The sequence below is a fragment of the Chenopodium album genome, chromosome 20, assembly GCF_948465745.1.
Source record: "Chenopodium album chromosome 20, dcCheAlbu1.1, whole genome shotgun sequence".
Classification (NCBI taxonomy): Eukaryota; Viridiplantae; Streptophyta; class Magnoliopsida; order Caryophyllales; family Amaranthaceae; genus Chenopodium; species Chenopodium album.
The window spans coordinates 22500919-22523986 of record NC_137853.1 but is presented as its reverse complement, the minus strand read 5'-3'; the positions used below and the strand labels follow the sequence as shown (position 1 = coordinate 22523986).

Sequence of the window (23068 nt, the reverse complement as noted above, 5' to 3'; positions counted from 1 at the left end):
AGTATATAGACTCTTTTGAGGTAATGTCCCACATATTTTTCGAGAGTCATATGAGGACTTATAGATTATTGGATGATTTCATCGAGAACGCTTCTTAGAACTTAGATGAGTTTGAGATGAATCTACCTCCATTCATGCACGATTTTGGGACCTTGGGTTTTGAGATAGTTGAAGGAAAAGTTGTCTATTGTGGTGAAAAGGAGGATAAGGTTGATTCCCTTGGAGTTTTTGAGCTTGAGGGAGGTGTAGATCGTGAGTGCCCTTCGTTTGAGGACTCTATGATTGATTTTCATGCCCTCATTGGCGATGTGAGGCCTTGTGGTGAGGGAGTAGCTACCCCTTTTCCCGTTTCTCATACCCCTTTTTCTCTAAGGTTTGACCACATCCTTCCTTACCCTATTTCTCTCCCTTCCTATCTCAAAGAGCCTATTGGGGAGCCGCCCTCTATGGATGATTTTCATGTCCCTCCTTCCATCATTGTTGAGGATAAGAGGAATTTGGCCAACAAAAAAATTTGTGATGAGGATTTGCCTTTTTCCTTTTCTTTCCATTCTTCTACTTCTTACTTTCTTGAGTTTCCTTTCGATCCTTCTTCTTCTTTCTTTTGGCATCTCCCTCTTCACTTACGTGCAATGATTCTGTTGCACATTCTTATTCCGTCATTTGCCTATTTACACCCCTATGAAATGTGCAGTAGTGCATTTGACAAGCTCTTGCGTGCGTTGAATTATTATTTCCTAGAGCGGTCTCGCTTGGACGTTAAACAAGCCTTTGCGGGAAGTAACCCGTGTTTTATTGCTTTCATTTTCTTTTCTTTTTAGATTAGATTTTCTCTCATGGACGTGTTTGTGTTCCTTGCTAGGTACACAACTTGATATTCTCTTGCGCATTGGTGATGATCAAGAATCAAGGAAATGTGCCTTAACTTACCTATCATGTGGAATTCAAGCCTTATTTGTAGAGATTGTGGCTCATATGAGGTTATTTCGGGTTCTTTGTGTGATTTTGCATTTATCCCATATCCTGTAATATCCTTCTTTTCCCTCTCTCTCTTACTTATGGTGACTTGAAGATCATGTGTTGGTAATGTTGGATTAATTTTTCCTTGTTTCCCCCTCCTTGGTTTCATCGTTTATGATTTGAGAGCTTGGTTTCATTCAAGCTTGGGGGAGGGTATTCTATCATATTTGGTGGGATGTTGATTCATATATGTCATGCACTTGAGTATATGCATTTCTATGTTTTTCATGCTTTTGGAAAATCCAATTTTTTTTTTTTGTTTACTTCAAGGCAAGTTTAGCAAAATGTGTTTTGTTTGTACTTATTTTGGACATTATATCTTTTGGATTTGTTTACTCTTGAATGTCTTTCTTCCTAAGTGGTTAATGTGTGCACGATTTGAGAGTGTCCACTACTACAAAAAGCGTGTTTTCTGGACGCTTTTTAGGCCTTTTTTCGACGCTTTTTTTATTTCTCGACGCTGCTAAAAAGCGTCGAAAATACGTGAGTCGAAAATTTTCAAGGACCCAAAAAGCGTCGAGAATATCGACGCTTTTTTGTGTCCTAATTAATATACGAAGCGTCGAAAATTACGTATTTCGCGCATTATTCCAAATGTGTTTAATTTTTTAGCGACGCTTTTACTTGTCCACATACTCAAATTTAGCGACGCTTTTTGTTGTCTTGCGTTTATTCGTGTCAACCTATGGTATGGCGGGAAACTATTTGAAATTTGAAAATGTGCAAATATGTATACAATAAAAAGCGTCCAGAATTGTTTTTAAGCTTTTTTTCTTTTTATTAAATTATTACCATCATACATACATTATAGTTATTTAAATTTATCATAAATTAAATTAAATTAATAACATTATAATAAAAATAAACAAATATTCTATATAACTAGATTAAAAAAAAATAATTAATCAACAATTATAAGAGCATGTACTTTATTACCAAATTTATAAAAGAAAACATCAACACAATTATTTTTTATAAAAAAAACAAAAAAAAAACGTCGCATATTATAGTAGCTTGTCCCTAAATAAATACATCATGAGACTAAAAACCAAAATAGATAGATGATGGCCTTATAGACGATATAGTTGCTTGTTGATGCTCAAGTGTCCCGACCTATTCTCTTGTTGCACCTACATTGCCTTTTCCAATCTTCAAAAAAAAAAAAAAAAAAAAAAAAAAGAGTATAAATTAGTACATTACACAATAGACTCAAGATTCAACATGTTGTATATTATTTAAACATAGAATTGTAAGTTAAATATAGAAATATAAATGAACATCTTTTTTTTATTTTTTTATGTTACGCTAGTATTAAGGTTACATTACCCAAAGGGTGGACAGAGTACTAATGCTCATATTCGGAGTTGTACTGGTATACTTGTATTTTCCCAAGGTTGGTATAAAATTTTACTCTCGGGGTGACACTTCTCCACCTCTTGCTCCTTCCTTAACCACACAGCACCAGCAGTAGCCGCCACCACCACCAACTACCTCTTCAATTTCATAGGCAACTCTTACAGAGTTACAAGACACATTTGCAACATAAAAGAATTCCTCATAATATCTGACATTTAATTTCAATTTTCTGAACATGAACACTGCATCATTCTTGACTAAAATGTACTACAATTAACAGGTAAAGAGTAAAAAAACCTTAGTGAATTAATCAGAAATTTGAAGCAAATCTCGGGCATAATGGCAATCCAACAAGGTTCAAATCAAGTATATTCAAGATTACACGAGCAATCTTTAGTCTTTCTAATAAGTATCTTAGGCAAAGTCCATGGAACAGTGCTAGTGGAAACAACCAACCCAAGGTGTGCAATGAGAGCAACAATAGACCAATTTCAACAAAAAAAAAAAAACAAATAAAGAAAAGACCAATTTCACAAAGGATACTCCTATCAGGTTTATATTGATAAAACCCGCTCACATAATTAAGCATGAGACTGCTATGGGGGGAATATCTTTTTTTTTTTTTTTCTTTTGACAGGAAGCAACTGATATTATAATTTAGGAAGCCTCCAAAGCAACAACAACAAAAACCATGGGGGGGACCTCATCAGACCACACCCTCACATCCTCAAAGTCACTACTAGAGTTTGCAAGCAAATGTGCAACTCTATTACCTGTTCTTCTCACAAACGAGAAGTCCAAGCTGGTAACAAGCAATAAAGAGAAAAAATGGCATTCAAGATAATTCCCAAAGGCGTTGCAAACACGAGTTATGTTCTTCAGCTTCTGGGGAACATCTTTAAAAGATACGGAGTGCTGCATCAGTAATCTGATGTCCGAGGACATAATTTTCTATTAAGAACTATTTCCATTGTGAAAGTAAAGCGTATATAAATCACCTAAATCCAAGTTAATTTGACTTGCTTGCTACTTTAACTACCAAATTCCTTTCACATGTAAGAAGCCAAAGTCCAAAATTGCCTTAGGACTAGGTCAGAAGGTCATATTGATACTATAATCGTTACTATAATACTCCATGCTCAGAAGGTTAGAAGTAATATTGATTAATATCCTACCTTCTTAAGAACTAAGAATGTGACTGAAAAGAGCTGCATTCAAGAAGTCACTAAATTTCTATGTCAACCTCTGATTATAATAATAGATTAAAGATTAACACTAACATTATGTTTATCATACCTACAACACCACTAGTATAAGAGCATGCACATCTAATCTAATAACAGATAAAAAGCTACAGACCATTAAAATAGGGCATTAAAAGTTTAAAAGATGTTGTGAAATAAAGATAACAGACAAATCTTACTTTATCCTATTCTAATATACATAAAATCATGCACATCTAATCAGCCATACACACAATCACACAATAACAAATAAGTAATAATTGTATTAGTAGTACTACTACTAGGATTATGATAACCAATATAGGAGCTTAAAGTTTCAAAATTCATAGCTGCCTGAATATTAGAAATCAATGAGCGATAGGCCAGGAATATATTAGGTGTAAGACAATAATCTACCTCGTAATCATGGATTTTTTGCTGGCCGATTCTAGATAGATGGTCTATATATAGCTGCTCCTAATTCAATTGCTTCACCAATAGCTGGTGTCTAGCCTCAAATCTAGTCCAACAGAAGGGAATTTTAGATAAAGATCATACATAAACAAAGAAACCAGATCATTAATATTGATAGCAAGGTACGTATATAAAAGCTAAGAATGAATAATTCATAATAAAATCAACAAGATATCTCTGACAAAGAAAGTCAATTACCCATCTCTATAGTCCAACCTCTTAAACAGCAATGGAGGCTTAAAGCTGTGAAGAATATTTCTGACAAAGAAATTGGTTATACAAACCTTAGACTTTGAAATTGAATTCGAACAATTAACATGTATTTATTTCTGGGCATTGTAAACTGATATAAAATCAATGAAACCTAGATAAACAGAAATTAGAGAAAACCTTTAAAATAGCAAAATCAAAACATGAAATTAAAGAATCTTACCAGAAAACAAATCAAAACGAGTGAAGCTAAGAGTAAAATACATAAATTAGAAGACAAACAAAAATGGATTGTCGATCGACTTCAACAATTAGAATCGAAAATCGAGATGTGGAAAAAAAAAATTGCACTTGCTTGAAATTCCTTGAGAAGTACAAATCTTGTGAAGACAGAAAAATTCATTAATTTTTGTAAGTAGATCTTGAATTTTGAAGCAAAGAATGAGAAGAAGTTGAGTAGTGACTAGAGCGAGAGAGAGAATAGAGAAGATGAGAGGGGCGGCAGTTGAAAATAGTAAGATTGAAAAGCGATAACCCTAAGCTGCAACGTATTATCACGTGTAGGGCATGTGATTATGTTTCTCGACGCAGAAAATAGACGAGAAAGTCAAAGGACGCTTAAAAGCGTCGACAAAACACGGAACTCTTAATTTAACTATGACGGTCTTCCATAGTGTCGAAGGTAAAGCGTCGAGAATACAAGCATTTTTTAGTAGTGGAAATTGAATTTGTAATATATACGAATACCAATTACAATGATTCTATTCAAAAAGAAACCACACCTAAGACTTTAAGAAAATAACTAGAAACCACCCCCTTCTTTCAAATCTTCACCATTCATGAATCAACCCAAAAATACAAATATTATCGAAACAAAAGCAAAAACACAACCCAAAATTAATAAAAGTTCACAATAATAGGAACATAGGGAGCGGAAACAATGGACCAAGCAAGCACTATAAATTAAACAAGCAGCATATATAGTTAAAACAAAAGCAATATTTGAACAAAATTAATGCAAATCAATATCATAGTAATAGTGCCCATTGTAGATAACTCATAAGAACCTTTCTTGAGCTTATGATAAAAATTCAGACAATTCACCTCAAAAATCAGGTGTTGCAAAAATCACCAATAATAAATCACATCAAAGAAAAAAAAATAGAAATAAAAAATTCATATTAATTTTATAAACTAAAAATCGCAAATCAGAAAGAATTGGAGTACAAAATCAATTGAAACAATAATAATGTAACACTTACCCAAAATCATAAACCTGGGTATACCTTAATCCCTTGATCCCTAAAAAAAAGGTATACCTTGATCCCTGCACCATCACATCACTCCTGCTCGAAAACTAAAATGCAGATTGAGTAACTGTACCAAAAAAAAAAACATACAATTAATAAAGTAAAAAATACCTAAAAAAAAGTCTTGGATCTTTTGGGGAGTCTTAAAATCGCTATAACTCACAACGAAGATCAAATCATCAGACAAAAATGACGTCAACAATGAAGCTCCAATCACAGTAAAAATCCAATTATAAATAGTTATATAATTTTTTGTTAATTATTCCTCTGCAAAAAGTTGTAAATACTCATAAATTGAAATAAATCAAATTAAACGAGTACCGATTAAAATTATAAAAGAGCTAACTCATTACATATATAAGTATAAAACCTCATAATATTCTGTTTTATAGTTTGATATAACTCAAATCAAAGATCAAATGCATACAAGGATATTTAGTTCTTAAGTACAATGCCATCGAATCTAGTACTAGTTTAGTATATCAACATGATTAGATAAGGTAACTACAAAACCCATGACTTAATATGCAAAAGGATTGAGAATTCTTCCTAGAGATCAGATTGCTTGCATTTTAACTACTCTAACTCATTCATCAGAGGAACCTTAATAAGCCAAGGTAAATCAAACCCAACTTTTGCAGGTCAAATTCTTTTTCCACGAAACAGAGACAAATGATTTGTTGCCCACGTCTTTACTGATATCTGCATCAAGATCATATGGCATTTAAAATCTTCCACTTAGTGAGTAAACAAGAGGTTGGTTCAGGATTACGTATCTTATTTAACTTATACCAAAACCTCAACAACTAGCTTAAAAACTACTATTAATAATAAAAAATATAAAAAAAATAAAAAAACTAGCTTAAAAACTATCTTCTACCTTCAAATAAATCTGTAGTTCAAAAGTATTAATTTTTACCATCCCCAACAGCTATAGTTGGCAATTTGTTTAACAAGAATACCACCCAAATTCTTGATGAATCTATCCCTGAATTTAGTTACGTTCTTGATCATCATATCGTCCTTTGTCACTAGCAACAAACCTTTGCTCAATTAAAACATTAGAACCTTGTGCATCTAACAATGTCACCATTAACATTCAATCAGTACATCGCCACAATAAACCCAGCAATCCAACCTCTCAAATATAATCAAATCCTTCAATTATTCAGTTCCTTTAATTATAATCAAATCTCCTAACAAAATTAAACTATAATAAATAATTAGAAGATGTTAAATCAATATTAATGACAAAAAAAATCCAAATAAGCTTACCTAGATTTGCATGCATCCTCGCCAAATCTTTCTACTTTGATGGCATAATATATCCTCTTATTCAACCTACCACCAATATACAATGTCCAAAAAAAAAATAACTGAATAAGATCCAATTTTAATATAATTGGAATAAACAGAGTTAGTGGATGTGTAAGGCAATTAGGCAAGAGGACTTACGGCATATGTGGTGGTCTGCACTGATGTCGGTGCGAGTGTGGGTGGTGAGGGTGGCGATAGTGTGAAATATACAAAAATCTACACCAGCAACCCAAAATAATGAAGTATAAACAAACGAATATGTTATCAATTCCCCTGGCCTGCACCCAACACAACAATTGAATCAAACCCTTAATTTGATACTAATAATGACCGATTACTATACAATAACTAATAATTCAAGATAATTTCTGAACAATAAATCAATATAAATACCTAATTTGACTGATCAAACTACATAAATTATAAAAAAAAAGGAAATTTATGAGAACATTACCAGGATTTGAAAAAAATAACAAGTAGATGAACAATTTTTCCACAAGTTTAAGCCAAAATCTCTGAATCACAAGTGGTTGTAGGAGATGAGATTGTATGGATGATGATAGAATGTCCGGAGTAATTAGGTTTTGGGAGAAATTGAGATAGAGATGGGTCTGTGGCGGCGAGTGGAAGCAAGCAGTTTTAATTTTTTATTGTGTTTTTTATTTCCCTGCTTTCTTTTGTTAGTCGTAATATGCTTATCTGAAATATAAGATTGAGGCACGTGCATGAGATTTTTTTCGACGCTTTTTAATGTCCATACAATATTATGACTCAGAAAAGCGTCGAGAAAAAACGGAACCTAAATTTTATGCTGACGGCTTATATTCAGCGTCGAGGCAAAAGCGTCGAGAAACTAAGGGATTTGTAGTAGTGGTCATTGGTTGACTCTAGGATATTACATGCTAAGGTAGCCGGGTTAAGAACTTTTAGGGCGCCATGAAGCCTTAGTTCACGGGTATGTGGTAAGATGGTGTTGCTCTCTATAGTGGATTTGGCACCCTTAGTTGGTATTTGCTTAGTTATAACCCCGTGTGAGGTAACATTGTTCTAGCCTTCATCACTTTGTTGTGTGGCGCATTTGGATCCTTAGCTATGCATGTCTTGATCCTTGTTTTGACTTATAGCTCCCAAGATCGTGACCGAAGCACTCTAGGGGAGGAAAAGGGCACTACTTTCTCATTTTTCTTTATCTTCTTTTTGTTTTGTTACAAATTTGATTTTCTATTTTGCATAAACCTACTTGCTAACCAATTTGAGCCTTATGTTTCCCGCTCTTGTTTAAACCAAGTTACAAACCTAATGGCCTTTGTTTCCCAACCCTTTTAGTTAGTGAAGCATTGGCATGTGAGGTTTGAGTTTTGAGTTGTTGATTATAAACAAGAAGCACTTTGAGATTTGGTTAGAGTTGAGCTTGTAAAGAATGATGCAAATTTATGAAAATCAAATAAAGTTTCAAGAAAAAGCCGTCCAAAGTTAAAAAAGGCAAGGACAATGAATAAAGTTAAAAAAAAAAAAAAACAAAAAAAAAAAAAAAACAAAAACAACAAAAATATTTTAGTTGGTTTCATTTTCTTCCTTAGTTTAAGCATTGAGGACAATGCTTTGTTCAAGCTTGGGGGGGAATATTGTGTGTTTGTGTTGAATAAGCTTGGGGGAATGACATTAGTGGTATTTTTGCTTGATATTTAGTGAATTCTTGAGTTATTTTTGAGTGTCGGGCGCACTTTTTGCTTCACTTAGGAAATATCACCAAATTTTAAAATTTTTACCCCGCCTCAACCCTTAGCCTTACGTCATAACCAATAAAAAGACCCTTAGACTCTAGTGGGTTAGGTCAAAAGAACGGTGGAGGGAGATAGACTTCAAACCTATGGAAAGAGTATGCATAGTTGAGACGTCGGGATTACCTTCTCAAAGTTTTTCATTTCTTTTTCTTTTTCCGGTTCCTTCGTGGAATCTTGAGAAGCTAGCATAAGGGTTGATTTGAAGCTAGTGGAGAGAACGTGGCCCGATTGATTGGGGCTAGGGTGGATTGAGTCCTAAGTAGTTCTCTATGCTTAGCATGTGTTATGTTTCAATCAACCATTGACATCTTGGAACGTGCATACATTTGTCCATTTAGAAAGGTTTGCATTCATTAGTACTTGTCCCCATCTCTTGTCCATATATGAGCTTGTATTTGCTTTTTCTCTTCGTCTTTCTTTTCCTTTTCCTTTTGTTGCCTTGTCTTGGTTTTTGTCGAGAGTTGTGGGGTAAGCTCTTAGGAAACTCTCACGAGACCTCACTCGTCCTCATAGGCGACTTTGGGGTTTTAAGGGCTTGTTGTAGCTAAAAACAACCGTGATTCCTACGACAGTGAGTTAGTGTACATTCTTTCTCCTTGTTTCTATTTTGTTTCTTTTGCTTTCAATAATTCATCTTGTTCTCTTTTGCCTTATCTTTGCTCGAGGACGAGCAAAGGTTTAGCTTGGGGGAATTTGATAAGTGACATTTATGTCACTCCTAGGGGTAGTGTTTAGGTTATTTTCGTGTTTATTTTCCCTTATTTTTCCTTTTATTCTCTTGTTTTCTCTTTAATAAAGTTTCTAGTTTATTTTGGTAATTTTGGTGTGTTTTATTTTATTTTCTTTATTTTATTAGTTTTAGTCTATTTTCCTATTTTATTTTATTTTATTTATTTCTATTTTATTTATTTTATTTTTATTTGTTGTGGTTTTGTTTTATTTCGTCCTTTATTTATTTTCACTTTATTTTATACTTATTCTTTTTCCCAATTCCTTCCTTCGGTTTTGTGTGTAGGGGTTCGGGTTTTATGTCAAGTGAGTTCGGGTTCCAAGTTGAGTCAAACGCCAAACAAACCTGCTGCCCCTTATCCATCACCACACTCTTCCTCTCTATTCCCCTTATCCTCCACCACAACAACCTCCTCTGCTTCTCCCTTGCTCCACCACGCATCTACTCAATCAACAACAACCATTACATCAGCAATCTATAACAACAACAACAACTCGTCAATTCCCCTGCTCCCTCACCTCACAAACACGACTCCACTCACAATACCACCATTAACACCAGCCACGCACCACCAGCTCCACCAATAACAGCCACCACTACCCCCTGTTCTCAAGCACACCACAAACCAAAACCCCCTGCTCCAATTCACTCACCTGCTGCCACCCTCACAGCACCACCAACCATTAATTATAGCAGCTCCGACCTCTCCACTGAACCACCGTCAGCCGCCAAAACCACCGCCCACAAAGCCCGACATAGCAGCGGCCTCCAATCAGAACAGCCACCAGCCGCAAGCTCTAATTCAGCCTCAATTTCAAGACCCTTCAGAGCGGGCGCTCACTCCTCTGAAGCGGCCGCTCCATTTTTGGTTCAATTTCACCAATTCGAGGCAGAAGCTCAGAGCGGACGCTCCAATGGGTATGAGCGGCCACTCCGTTTTTATCGAGTTTAATCGTACGGATTAATGAAGTTGGACGGCTGCAATTAACCCACTTAAATTAACGGTGAGATCGGTGATGATGGTTCTTGAATGGGAGTTTATGGCCGTTGATGTTGAATGATGATTGATGATGGAATCAGTGAGCGTGAAGCAGGGGATCAAACCCCATAATTGAGCAGCTAAAGAATCGAAGAAGGAGGGGGGGTCTGATGTTTTTGTTTGGGGGATTTGAGTTTTTATTATTTTCTTTTCTTTTTATTTTATTTCCTTTTTCCTTTCTCTTTTCTTATTTCTTTTTATTTTCTTTGTTTTCTTTATTTATTTTTCTTATTTTAATTAGCTTAGTTTATATACCCATATTTGGGGTAATTAAAAAAAAACTTATCATCCATCTATTATTCTACTCTCTAATTAGTTTTTATGAGAGCTTCTCTCTCTAGGTTTAGCTTAGGGTTAGGGTAGTTTAGAGAGAGAAAGTGAGGGTTTCACCATTGTTGAACTTGGATTTTGAAGAAGAAATTGATCATCTTTTCTATAGACTTTCATCTTCAATAAATGAGAATCTCTAACTCTCTCTCCTCTATTTTTATTGCTTTATTTTTGTTATTGTTTTAGTTGTTGGTATTATTTGTTAATCATGTTGATTCTTGGTTATTTGTTAATTAATCTTGTTATTATCATGATTAGTGAGTAATTTCCCCATTAAGGGGATGGTCGTGGTGTAGTTGGATCTTGAGCATGTTCTAGGTTGAGAGTTGATTTATTTGTGATTAAAGTCTTTATATGCTTGATATTCTTTAATCTTCTTGCAAGTGCACATTGTTGGTTGATTAAAGGTGAATCTTTGCTAACAAGAAACGGAAGTTGACTTAGTTAAGGTTCATTATTATCGATTGTTATTTAATAGGACCTCCTAGTATATGGTTCTAATGTGGAAACATAGAGGCTATGTTAGGAGAAGCTAATTGACCCCGGAAGGCGGCTAGATTGGACCCTTTATTTCGATATTTGAGCATGTTTAGTTCATAATTAATTCAACTTCTATGCCTTTGTTTATGTTCAAGTGAATGCTATACCTAAACCATTTCCCTTAATGTTTTATTTCTTGTTTTAGCATTTTTAGACTTTAGTTTATTTATCTCCTATTCCGGACTAGCTTAATTGTCGATAACATTTGGTGGTGTTTAACCGTTCTTTGTGGTTCGACCCCTATGCTTGCCTTATACTCGTATTAGGTTTGTTTAGGTTGTATAAATTGTATTTGATCTAGGGATAGACAATTTACGACGCGCTTATTCCCTTGTCACCCGCTGACCCAGTGGTGAAAGGTTCCAATATGTCTATTCCCCACTAAGCAAACGGGATCGGGCTGAGGATTGGAGTTAGATCATTTGCTGGCTGGTGAATACTTTTGACACTTGTCGCATTTTTTCACATATGCTAGCGCGTCTTGCGTGAGAGTTGGCCAGTATGCCCCCCTTTTAAGGACTTCTACTCCCAATGCCTTTGCACCAATGTGGTTAGCGCATATTCCCGAGTGGGCTTCTTCCATAATGCCTTCCTGCTCCCACTCTGGGATACACCTCAATAGTGGCTTTGAGAAGCCTTTCTTGTTGAGCTCCCCATTCATCACCACATACCAGTTGGCGTCCTTCTTTTCCTTCTTAGCATACACTTCATCATCGAGCAGCGACCCATGAACTTTGTACGCCAAAATGTCTGAGAACCAGGCTCTCTACCTTCCAATGCAGTTTATCTGCTCCTTTCAGCAATGCTGCTTTTCTCTAGGACTTCAACCATCACCGTCCTTGTGAGGCTCTGTGATGTGGAACTGGCTAACTTAGATAAAGCGTCAGCCTTGGAGTTTCCTGCTCTAGGAACCAAGTCTATCTGAAAGTGGACTAGCTGGGCTGCCAGCTCCTTCACTTTGGTTACATATTTCAGCATGACAACTTCTTTAATCTCGTACGCTCCCTGCAGTTGGCTGGCGACGAGCTGGGAATCAGTTTACAGGTGTACTTTGCGGGCTCCGGCTGTGATGCTCATACGCAGGCCTGCCAGCGCCGCTTCGTACTCCACTTCGTTGTTTAATGCTTTGAACTTGAACTTTATGGCGTACTTGAATACGTTTCCCTCTTGAGATGTCATTATGACTCCTACTCCATTTCCCGTTTGGGCTAAGGACCCATCTATTTCCACCTTCCAGACCCCAATATCATCCTCTTTCTCCTCATAGGAGGCTTCCACTATGAAGTCCGCTAAGGCTTGTGCCTTAATGGCTACCCTAGGTTTGACCTTGAATTCGTACTCAGAAAGTTCAATTGCCCACTTTAAGAGTATGCCTGATGCATCCATTTTCTGTAACGCTTTTTCCAGTGGGTGATTTGTGAGGATTTATTTTACATGCGAGTCAAAATATGGTTTTAGTTTCCTTGTTGTTGTGACCACTACGAAGGCCAGCTTCTTTACCAATGGGTACCTTTGTTCTGCCTTAGTCAGCACATGGCTCACGAAGTATATTGGCCTTTGCTGCTTTTATCTTTCCACTAGCAGAACGGCTGTGATTTTCTGTATTGACGCAGAGATGTACATTTGCAATTTTTCGCTTAGTTGCGGGTTGATCATTGTTGGGAGCTTAGTCAGATGCTCCTTAATACCCTCAAAGGCTTCTTTTTCTTTAGCTCCCCACTTGAATTCTCTGTTCCCTTTCAGTAGCTGATAGAACGACAGAGTCTTATCCGCTGACTTGCTGATGAACCTGGTCAGCGCAACCATTCTGCCCGTCAATCGCATGATATTCTTGATGCACTTAGGCTCTGGCAGGCTGAGGACTGCTTCGACCTTTTCTGGATATGTGTCTATCCCTCTCTCGCTGATCAGAAAACCCAAGAACTTTCCCGGGCTCACTCCAAAGACACATTTCTTCGAGTTGAGTTTGATATTATACTTGTTCAGGGTGGCAAATGTTTCCTCCAGGACCATGATATTCCCTGCCTGCGTGACACTCTTAACAATTGAGTCGTCAACGTATACTTCCACATTTCTACCCTTCTGGTGAAGGAACACTCTATCCATTGCCTTTTCAAAGGTTGCCCCAGCATTCTTCTGCCCGAAGGGCGTAGCTATGTAACTGTACACTCCCCCTTCGGTGATGAATGCCGGTTTTTGTCGCTTTGGTTTGTGCAGGCTGATCTGATGGTACCCTGAGAAGGCGTCCATGAAGCTTAGCAGGGTGTGCTCGCTGGTGAGTCTACCAGCTGATCTATCCGCGACAGCGGGTAATAGTCTTTTGGGCATGCCTTATTGAGATCTGTGAAGTCAACACACATTCTCCACTGGCCATTTGCTTTCTTCACCATGACCACATTGGCTAACCACTCTGAGTAGTCACAAGGTTCTATGAGTCTTGCCTCCAAGAGTTTCTCTACCCTCCTAGATTGCTTAATTTTTCTCCGTGGAGAAGCTTCGCCTTTTCTGCCTAACTAGCTTAACATCCTCCTTCACATTCAGCCTGTGCACCATGACTGCAGGGTCAATTTCGGGCATCTCATCTGCGGAAAATGCCAAAATATCCTTGTTCTTCCTCAGCAACTCTATGAGGTGTACCCCTACTCCAGGATCAATGTCTTTTCCAATTTACACCGTTCTTGAGGGGTCACCTTTTGTGATCTCGATTGTGACATGCTCCCCACTAGGATCAAGAAGGGGTGAGAGATCCATTAAACCTTCTTAATCTTCTATGTTGTCCTTCAAGTGTGTGCATTCTTCAGTGGTGTGGCCATGGTCCCACTGCCCTGTCCGCTTCTCTGCGACTTTGCCCATCCCTGCTCGGCTGGTCCTCCCTGGGTGTGTTCTCTGCCCGGGTGACCTCTGCCCGCTTAACCGAGTCACCAGGTGCTTTCCTACCCAATATTGCTCTATCAGTCTCGTCTGCTTTGATGAACTCGTGCGCTTTACCTGCGCTTCTGCAAGTGTTTTGAGGCTCTTACGCCTCATATACCCTCTGAATGGTGATCCTGGTAGTAAGCCACTCTGCATTGCTAGTAGCGCTACCTCCTAACTCATATTTGGGATGGTTGTTGCCTCCTTATTGAATCTGGTGATAAACTCCCTTAGGGGCTCGTCATTCCCTTGAACTAATGACATCAGCTCGGTTGTCATCTTAGTTCGGTCTTTCCAGGGTTATGAAATGCTTCATGAACATTCTCTTTAGTTGGTTGTACGAGTATACAGAACATTTGGGAATGGCTCCATTTCGCTCCGCTGCCAGCCCATCTAGGGTCGGCGGGAAAGCCTTACACCAGACTGAGTCTGTCATAGTGTAAAGTACCATGTGGCTCTTAAAAGCTGATATGTGGCTTTTGGGTGTTGTGCTTCCGTTGTATCTGCAGCTTGGCATCTTTACCTTCTCCATTGTTTCCTCCAGAATCTCCCGGCAAAATGGGGAATCATCTGGAACAACCTGGATTCGCGCTCGCTTGTCTCTCTCCGGGTTGGGTCCTCGATCAGAGGCTGGCGACCTACTGCGAGGGACCCGCTTCTCCAGGCTGATTCGAGCCGAAGTTATTTCCTCCACGCTCCATTCTCGATTTAGGTTACGAAATCTAGCTCCTATACCTTCTTCCTCAGCTGGATGAGCTCTTTTTGCTCAGGGTTGAGGGTTAAGGACGCCGGCTTCTTCGCTGCGGGCTCCGCAGTTGCCGTTGTCGGTGACGGACTCGCCCCCTTGCCCATATTGATGAGGACCGCCGTCATTGAAGCCAGCTGCTCCTTACTGCACTTAGAGAGGTTCTGTAGAATGGCTGGCATATTTGCGGGCTGCGGTTTCTGGGTTATAGGTGCTGAAACAATGAGCTTGTTCACGCATGTTAACGGTATTCCGTATTTGAAAATGGAACTGGATCCTACCGGGTCTACTGGTTTCGACACCGCTTTAGCAGCAGCCGATGTCGATCCGATGGGGTTGGTTTTCTGCGAGATGGTCGATTTGGGATTTCCGGTGGATCCCTTTCGATCGAGGGTTACTGGGGGTGTTTTTTGTGGTGTTTGGTTGGTCTCATTAGTTTTGGACATGGGTGTCGGTACAACTTCTTCTCCGGCCATGGTGGTTAGTTAACTAGTCCCTAGCTCAGTTGGTGAACCTCAGGTTAGATGATCCTTCCCCTCCTTCTAGCGCCAATTGTTCCAGGTGTGGATCCAAGGGTTCTGCTGGGTGAGCTGGGTCCCGTTTACTACATACACAAGGCAGCACACGTAAACTGCCCTCGGGGGTGGCTCAAGGAACCCCCCTCCGAAGCTTAAGTTAGAGAGTGATTTAGAGAGAGAAAGTGTACTTAGAAAGATGTGTAAAGTATAATAACTTGAGTGTCTAACCTCCTCTCTGTTGTACTTCACCCTCTATTTATAGGCGTACCATCTCCTTCGTGGAGAGTTCAGCCTGGTCAGCCCTGCGGGCTAACTCTGCCGAGCTGGTAAGCCCTCCTTTAATTGCTTTCTCGGCAGTGAGTGCGCACCCTAGGGGCTGGACGATAGTTCAACGGGAGCTATCCTATACAACATGTATAACGTCTCCTTTTGTAGAGGGCTAACAAGCCTTGGCAAAGAGTGCAAGTGTTCTTTCAATTTCTAAAAGGCTGCCTCAGCATCATTCCCCCATTCAAGTCTAGTCTTCTTCCTGATTACTTGGAAGAAGTAAAGGCATTTGTCACCTGACCGGCTGAGGAATCTTCCTAATGCCACCAGGAAATCGGTTAGCCTCTGAACTTCCTTGATAGTGAGGGGTGACTTCATGTCAATTGCCGCATGTATCTTCTCGGGGTTAGCCTCTATCCCCCTTTGATCAATTAGGAATCCGAGAAACTTCCCAAACTCAACACCAAAGACGCATTTCTTAGGATTTAACATGACCTTATGCCGCCTGAGTGTGGTGAAGGTTTCTCGGAGATCAGCAAGATTACCCGTCTGTAGCTTGGATTTGACTATCATGTCATCAATGTACGCTTCTACATTTCTCCCAATTTGATTAATGAAGACGGTATTAATCATTCGTTGGAAAGTACCCGGCTCATTCTTCAAGCCAAATGACATCACAGTATAGCAGAATAACCCCTGATCAGTGACGAAGGCCGTCTTTTCTAGATCTTTTTTCCATAGGGGTATCTGATGGAAGCCGGAATAGGCATCCATGAAACTCATTAAGGCATGATCGGCTGTGGAGTCGACAAGACTGTTGATCTTTGGAAGCGGGAAACTGTCCTTTGGACAGACCTTGTTGAGGTATGTGTAGTCAATAAACATGCGCCAGGCTCCATTCGGCTCCTTTACAAGCACAACATTCGCCACCCAGTCGGGGAAATTACATGGCCGAATGAACCCAGCATTTAGCAGCTTTTTTACTTCGGCAGCTGCCGCCTAACTTCTTTCCTCGCTGTGATTTCTTTCTTTTGCCGGATGGGCTTCTTTTTTAGATCCACGGCGAGTTTGTGAATAGAGAGATCCGGCCTGACACCTGGCATCTCTTCCACTTTAAAGGAAAAAATGTGCTCACCCAGCCGTCCCCACCTTAACAATACGCTCTGCACGGCTGTCATTCAGAGCGAGATCAATGTGCTCACCGGCTGGTTTGGGACGGAGCACATCTGACCGCTCTTCGGTCAGTGATTGCTATTTCTTCTCTTTCTTCACCTCCACCAGCTGATCAACTTTCATTTTCTTTCCGGCTGGTGGGGCTGGGTTGGCATCCTTAACTTCGTCAAGGTCTATTGGCTCCAACCCTTGGCCGTCTGAGGCCACAATGGACTTGACGGCTGACTGATAACACTCCTGGGCCATCTTATGATCTCCATTTAGGGAGCCAATAGAACCATCATCCTTCTCATATTTCAGCAGCATGAGGGAAGGGATGATTACCGCCTTGTCTTCGTTCAGAGTTGGTCTGCCCAAAATGATGTTATAGGCGGTTATCTCCTCAACTACCAAGAACCTGACGACCAGGTGTCGTCCTTCTCTTTTTTTCTTCCAACCGGATGGGTAAATCAATCCTACTGACTGGGTACACCATTCCACGTTCAAAGCCAACCAGGGGGTGGGTAACTTGTTTTCTTCGCAGGGATTTTCATTGAGAAGTTTGAAGCAAACAAGAAGGCAAGCTTCTTTCTTGAAGCTATCAATAGATACGGCTTGCAAGTTGCCAAACCATTGTTGGGCGATGCCCTTCAATGTAGCCAGGTTACAACGACACCACGTAGCATCATCCATCCCCTGTAGATATGTGAGGTTGGTGTATGCCATGAGGTGGTCTTCTAGGTTGGAGGTACCGTCATAAGTATCTACCAACACGTTCTTAACCTTGGCCAGCTGTGCCGCCTCGATTATATTCCTGGTGAACGCAGAAGGTTGTTCACCAAGTTTGAGCAGATGGAGCTGCTAGTCTAGTGGCTGGACATTGTTTTATGCTGCCTGACCTCCATAGTGGGCCAGTTGCATGTATTGAAGGTCGTATTGACCATACTACGCCTAAGGCGCATACGGGACTGACCCGATCATTTGAGGGCCGAAATGGACGGACTTGCCGCTTGTATGGCTCTCATGTAAGGACATTAAATTCCTTACAGAAGTTTCTTTGAAGCTGTTTGGAAAGCTTGAGGTGGAGGCTGACTCAGACAGCTGCTAACTTCTCCTTCGCTCAATGATGTGTCGAGCGTCAGAGGCTGATTTTTTGCTCCCAACTGGCTGATGCTGCCGGGGGTTTCATACTGGACCCTTCTGAGGAAGGAGGATCTTTGTCCAATCAAGTTTTGCGGCTGCCTTCTCCTTGGGATGTGGAGTCAGCTGCCTGTCTGTAGACACCCATTTGTGTCTCCCAAAAACCAAACCCAGTGATGAATGCCTTTCACGTCGAACCATAATCGAATGAGGTGAAAGTGTGGAAAAGTCAAGTGTTGCGGTTTAGTTTTATTTAAAATTCTCTTCTCTCTGTTTTTGAAAATAACTCTATTTATTTAAAAATAGCCAAACCAGTTTAGTTTGGTCCATAATTAAGGTCCAATAATAGTGTAGTTGGATGGGGTCGAAGAGACCTTTCCAACGATATATTATAAGCCCAATTCCGATGAATATTGAGGAAGTTATGGCCAAAATACTAAACTGGGCCCGGTTAATTATTTACATGTGGCCCAATGATCTAGAGGAGGGCCCAATGTTAATTATTATTCCTAAAATTATTAGGATTAATTATAACTTTCTGGAGATCCAGCTTGCCTTGAAGTAGCCTTGTGGCTCTAGAAGGTTCCTTTTAATTCTAATATAATTAGATTTAATAATTATTTATTTTAAGGTGGACTTTTATTTGGAATAAAATATTATTATTTTATTATCATTATTATTATTATTATTATCTTTAAAAACACGTTTTTTTTATCTTCTGTACGGATTCCGTAGATCAAGTTGGTTAAAGATCGGATTTCGCGTGGAAAAGCGCGTCTAAGTCAGACTGTCGCCTCGCGACAGACAGACACTGTCGCATCGCGATAGGGTGAATTCCTGGCGACAACGTGTAGTTTTATTCTTTATCAAATTCCATACTTTTCCGGGTTATTTTCTTATAAATAGGGTTCTCAACCTCCGTTTTCATTCATAAACTCTTATCAAGGCTTACTTGATTTTTCTCTCTCTTTCTAAACCAACCTTTTTACAAACAATATTCCGCATTCGCAAGACTTAGAAGCATCTAGCCAAGTTCGAAGTTGTCTTCGCCCTAGACGTGCAAGAAAGAGGTACGAGGCTTCAAAGTAAGTAGATTAGCTTACTCCCTATTTTATTTACAATGTGAAAAGCATGTTTATTATTGTTTATTCCTAGTATCATGTTAGGATGTATTTATGATTCCTAGTATCATGTTAGGATGTTATTTAATGCTTTCTAGTATCATGTTTAGGGTGCCTCTTATTATTCCTAATAGCATGTTAGTATCATGTTAGGGTTAAAGCTTTGATCTTTATTGCTTAGTGACATGCTAGGGTTTATTATTAATCTTGTTAGTATCATGCCTAGGATCTTGCTATTATTATTTAAGCTTTATTATGCATTATTATGGTTATTATTTATTATTGTGATGTTGCTTGATATTTATTATTGTTATTGCTTGATCACGCCTTTTATGCTTGTTAAAGGGAATTTGTACTTGAAATCACGCTTAATACGATAATTAATAATTTGGTTTAGGCTAATGTGATTTTAACTCAAGTGATCGCCAATAATAGTTTTATTTGTGCATTAATATTCAACCAACATAGAAAAGCAGGTTTAGGATTAATATAATGTTTGCATGTTATTTGAAAAGCGCACATGATTACGAGCAGAACAAAGTAGCTAGAGGCCTATTTTATAGGGCGGGTCCTTTCTTTTGTAGATTGGATTCGTACCATCATCCCCGAACCCTATTTGGTTCAAGACCTTATGGAGTTGATGGTCCTTTGGATCGTCTTTTGGGTTTACAAGTTCCTAAAACTTGTTGGCGACTCTTTTGCTCTCTTTTCTTTCCCTTTGGAACGCCACCATACTTTAGTGTATGATCACAGTGGGGTTCAAGTTTGGGATCATAATGCTTGAAATATTCCCTACAGTTTTTGGCGACTCCACTAGGGAGGATTTCTATTTATATTCCTGAATTTTATTTTGGCAATTATTTAGACTGAGCGGATGAGACTCGAAAAATTCTAAGCATTTCATGTGCGTAATTTGATTAACATTATTGTCATATGCATTAAAAGGTTCTCATTGGATAGACCAATGAGTCAAAACATAGGATTTTTACACGTAGGAAATTTGAGAAATTTATTTCATAACTAGAATCGAAATAACGGTGCGAAATCTGGAAAATTCTAAGAACACAGATACCAGCTGAGGCATGTAGGAACTAGCGTCTAGAAAACAGGGCTTGTCACCTGTAAAGAGCTTCTGTTGCCTGGCGACAGGGGTTCTTTTGCGGCGACAGTCCCTGTAGTCTGGCGCCAAGTTCTTCCAATACCGAGCCAGAACTCTGCCTTCTTGTTTTGACCATTTCTAGTACTGTTGGCTCAATTCTACTTCCTGATTGAGTTCTTTTCTCACTTTTCTGAAACCCATATGTGTTCTACATATGGACATAACCCTCTTGGGGTTCACGCTTCATCTGCCCAATTGAACGCTCCTGGCAACAACGGGTACATGCAAGTTTGTGAATCCACCAAACCATGGAAGCAAGTTTTTAACTTGCGGGGTCCCATCCATACGCGCCAACCCTTCACGGTTAGGCTTCCGCGCGATGCATCCGGACTCATAACCATGGACCCTCTTTGACTTAACCCATATCCTTGAACTTTAGAGAATTAGAGCCATGGTTAGGTTGCAAACTCATTGCATCATATTGTGACTATGTGAATTACTTGTGCATCCTTGTTTGTGCATACTATATATGTGTTAACCGTTTGTTTGACTTGTGTTTAAGACTAAATAAATTGACTAATGACTAAAAGGACTTTGTCTAATTAATCAATTAATTAATTTCAAATTAATTAAAGGCTAATAAATTAATCAACTTGACTTAGTACGACTTTAGGCATGTCCATTTAGAGTAAAATTACTGGAAACAGTCCAGATTAATGTTCCAGCAATGGCGCAGAAATCTGGGCTGTGGCGCCTCTGTTTAATGTCTGTCGCCTGGCGACAGTTCTGTCGTCTGGCGACAGGCTTTAAACAGTGGCGACAGTTCTGTCGTTTTAGCGACAGTCCAGTTTCTTGCTCGAGTCATCACGACGAGTCTAATTAAACAATCTATTAATCAGTTCATTAGTTTATTAATGGTTCAAACCATGTCCGAGTCTTTAATTGAGTCTAGGCACTTAAAGTCCCATGGTCATACACTAGAGTCAAAGCATGTCACACACACACATTTTAGAGAGTCTTGCATGCGTGTTTTCCGTCATTTTTTTTAGGGGGGTAAGTCGGATATTAATCCTCCAATTAGATATGCACCCTATTTTTTGCTTTTTTCTTTTTAATTATTTTAAACCATAAAGTCAAAGTCAATTAGATTCGGCTTATTAAAACAAATATGGTTTAACTTACAGCGCGTGGACAAGAAAGGAATGGTGTTTAATCAAGGACAACACTTTCGTTCAAGTCTTACTTTTTGACAAACCAATTGGTAGGAAAAGGAAAGCTAAGAAGATAATGGCTAGTCAAGAAGAACTTAATGAAGTCAAGGGAGAGGTAGCCAACTTGGCTAAGATATTGAAAAACTTAACCCTGCAAATGAATGACCCTGTGAAACAACAACAAATGGACCTAATCTAGGAAAGCTTGGGCAAACTGTCCAACGACTTTAGATTCCAAGGGATTAGCTCACAAGGGGTGTCGGTGGATAAGGACCTTCTCCCGCAGAAGTTCAATGCCAACGACATCCCTAAATTTAAGCCTATGGATAACCCCTACTTTCATTTAAGAGCATTTGAAACTATAATGAATATTAAGGTGATAGACAAGAAAGCCTTTCATTCTATATTTTCTTTGTCTTTAGAAGCTGTATGTCAACAGTGGTACTTTTCACTTGATAAAGAAAAGACCTCTAGTTGGGAGTCTATTGTAAGTGCTTTCATTAAAAGATATAAATGCAATATTCAAGTTGAAACTGATCATAGAGAACTTGAAATTCTAAAGCAAAAAGAAAACGAAGGTTTCACTTCCTTCTTTAATAAATGGAGGGAAACCACTGCAAAAATGGTTGAAGTACCTAGTGAAAAAGAGTCTGTCAGGATGTTCATTAAGAACCTCCAAGAGAAATACTCCAAACATCTTAGGTACCAAAGTAATTTGCACACCTTTAAGGCCGTCTATGATGTTGGTATCAATATCGAAGACGACCTAGCCAAACAGAAAGCTGCTAACAATAACTCCAACAGTGGCTGGAAGGGTAAGAAGAACAACAATCCTTCTTCTTCTAAATCCACCCGCTCAAATAACGTTAGCACCTTTAATTTGAATGAAGTCCTAGCTATGAACAATAACCAAGGACAAAAGAAACCATTTAGGAAGAACTATACTCCTATTGGTATGAGTTATGACACCGCATTTGACCGTTTACACGCAAAAGGTCTTATAACTCCTATTGGACCATTTGGGGACCCACCTGTCGAAAGGAGAACGGCTAGCTGGAACGTAAATGCTCACTGTAAATATCATCAAGGCAGGGGCCATCCTACGGAAAATTGTTGGAGGCTAAAGGAAGCCATCCAAGATTTGATTGATAGTAACAAACTTCCATTGCCCCCTGCAAGCAAGAAGCCAAGCATCAACACCGCACCACTGTCAGATTCCTTGGCCATTTCTGACGAAGAAAATCAAGTGGACCCATCTAGTCTCATAGAACCTATTAAGACCATTGAAGAAGAAATCTTCGAAGATGTCGTTGACTCTTATGACCAAGAACCTGCGACTATGCAGGACGTATATGCATTAACACTACTTTTGGCTTAAGTACACAAATTATTGTTCCAAACCAAGGAGATTCTTAGAGAACAAAACGAGATGCTCAATTGTAGACCTCCACCCAAGGAGAAGAAAACTTTCTCTCTCCAAGTAATTGATACTCCCAAGAAGAATAATAAACCTTATACTCCAATTGGGACGTCATATGCTAACATGTTCAAAATGCTCTCCGAGAATGG

General features: G+C 39.0%; 1 long non-coding RNA gene across 2 annotated transcripts; it reads right to left on the bottom strand.

The window, feature by feature from the left end:
* Positions 1 to 1918: 1918 nt before the first annotated feature.
* LOC145598699 (uncharacterized) lies at positions 1919 to 7572 on the bottom strand. 2 transcript variants are annotated; one of them, XR_014103598.1, is made up of 7 exons: positions 7365 to 7572; positions 7049 to 7188; positions 6869 to 6934; positions 5546 to 5660; positions 4272 to 4331; positions 4017 to 4119; positions 1919 to 2169 (listed from the first exon to the last, which is right to left on the bottom strand). It is a non-coding gene; the product is annotated as an uncharacterized LOC145598699 (long non-coding RNA). The 2 variants fall into 2 exon arrangements; XR_014103599.1 differs by lacking the exon at positions 4272 to 4331.
* Between the last annotated feature and the right edge of the window lie 15496 nt (positions 7573 to 23068).